Here is a 2,260-nt window from a genome sequence, read left to right as displayed (position 1 = left end):
AGCGCCGCCTCCTTTGTTCCATCGCCGCCGCCAGCGCCAGCCAACGCCCCGCCCCCTCCGCCGCGCGCCATTGGCCGCCGCAGCCGGTGCCGGGGGGCGGGGCCAACGCTTTGTGACGCCCCCATCACGTCCCGCCCTGCCCCGCCCCCCGGCCTCAGGTGGCCCCGGGCCCCGCCCCCGGCTCGCCTTGGCGCGCTGGTTTTGACCTCCGACCTCCGCTGCTGGCCCCGTTGTGTTCATTATGAGTCAGTAACACGTCATCGCCGGCCCTTGTTACTAAAGGGGCTTGTAGTGTGTGTGGTGGGCCTCGCCCCGTGTCTCCCATCCACGTGTTAAAAGTCCCGCGTGGCCCCAGGGTGCGCTCCTGTCCCCAGGTGATCCTGTCCTCTGCTTGGTGTCACCTGCTGCGGTGCGCTCCTTCCTGTCCCCGTTACGTCCCAAGGAATCAGTGATATGCCCCTAGTGGCCCCCATCATGGGGGGGGGTGTCATAGTTGTACTCGGTGGCCCTGTCCCCACGTTTCCCAAAGGCGTGCGTGACGCCGGAGCGGAGGCTGGACGGGAGAGGGAGCAGGGTTTTCCCCTCTGTTTCTCTGTCACTTGCAGCCTCCAGCGTTGCAGGTCCGGGGAGGTCTCATGCGGAGGCTGTGCCCATTAATGCCTGTGCTCGCCTGGCGGGTTTCCACCTCTCCCTGCACCCAGACCTTGTGGCGGTGCAGAGGCTTGTGTGTCCCGAAGACCCTCAGATGTGTTGGCTGTGCTCCTGGCACCCTGGCGAACGGGCCCGGACGGGATTTTCCAGACAAACCGAGGTCCAACCCCAATTAAACCCCAAACCAGGCTCTAACCCCGAGTCCTCGATGGCGGATCAGGCAGAAGACGACGCCAGGATCTCAATGGCTGTAAAGGCGGAAGGAAGCTGCGGCCAGATGGAGGCGTCCTGTTGTCTGGGGTTGTCCCTTGCCGCTGGGCTCAGATCTCCACCTTGCCAAGACTGTGCGGTTTCTGTATCTGCAGAAGGGCCTGCGACACCTGTGTATGGGTCTGTGGCTCAGAGAATTGGACTCTGAGGTCATCTCAAAACCCACCAACGAACCATCTTTGAATTGAAGGATTATTGACAATGACAAGAGTCCTCAACCTTCCTAGACTGGAGGGTCCCCTTGAAACGTGCCAGCTTGTAGCTTTCACTCTTGTTTTTGACGATAGAAAAACAGCACAGCAGTTTTTCTGTTGCAAAAGCCTGAGGATCACAGCTGAGGATTCCTGCCTGAAACCTCTGGGTTTATCTTGTGAATTGTCCTTGTACATCGAACATTTTGTGGCACCCCTGAAAGGGTCTCAAGGCACCCCAGGGTGCTGTGGGGTGAGAATCGCTGCTCTAACACTTTCCCCCCCCAGTATAGGCAGTGCTATTTGCTCTGTCCAGTGGTCTTGGTTAATCCATCCCAGAAGTCAAATTATTTGACAGAGAGGAAAAATGCAGCCGGTTATTAAATTTGCTGTGGCTATTGATTGAACACAATGCAGTTACTGACCAGGGAATCAGGAAGTTGGGGTGTGAACAGTCCAGACTGACTCACTGGTTTGATACAGTCCTAAAAGGTTTATCTGAATCTATCACACTTGTGCCAAGGGTTCAGGCAGTTTCCTTAAGAGATGAGCCATGTATTCTGTTTAAGTGCATAGCTCTGGGCCTGAAGTAAGCTATGCCTTATCCAGAATATGCACTTACCTGAGCTTAAGGAGACAATGCTCATTAAGTACACAGGCTCTCAGTGTTGTAGTATTAGCAGCCCTGAGTCTGGTTAGCTCCCATCATTTTCAAGGCCTCTAAAAAGCACCAAACACAGGGACTCAGTCTGGCTTTTGGATTCTGTCTCAATGTCTAAGTGGGGGATGGAAGATCTGGGCAGCCTCCACTTATCCATACTGCTGTCTAGGCATGTGCATCAAAGGTCTGGGTGACCTCTTACACATATACTATAATCTAGAAGGATCAACGGTTGCCTCGTAGTAGAAGACTTGAAGGAAAAGGGTCTAGCTATTTTCAAGGCATCTAACAGGAGCCCTTTGACAGCTCCTTGCCCTTCACAGTTTCTGTACAGTTAACTGAAGTACAGTTACATCACAATGTAGTCAGCAGAGCTGAAAGATGCTATACACTTGAGTGGCTTGTGCACTTAAATGACAGACAGATAACCCATGTTTGTGTAAGCTATAGACATTATATTATGGGATAGGCATATTATGAATTATGC

Source organism: Alligator mississippiensis, chromosome 3 (assembly GCF_030867095.1).
Source record: "Alligator mississippiensis isolate rAllMis1 chromosome 3, rAllMis1, whole genome shotgun sequence".
Taxonomy (NCBI): Eukaryota; Metazoa; Chordata; order Crocodylia; family Alligatoridae; genus Alligator; species Alligator mississippiensis.
Note: the sequence above shows the minus strand (reverse complement) of the source record.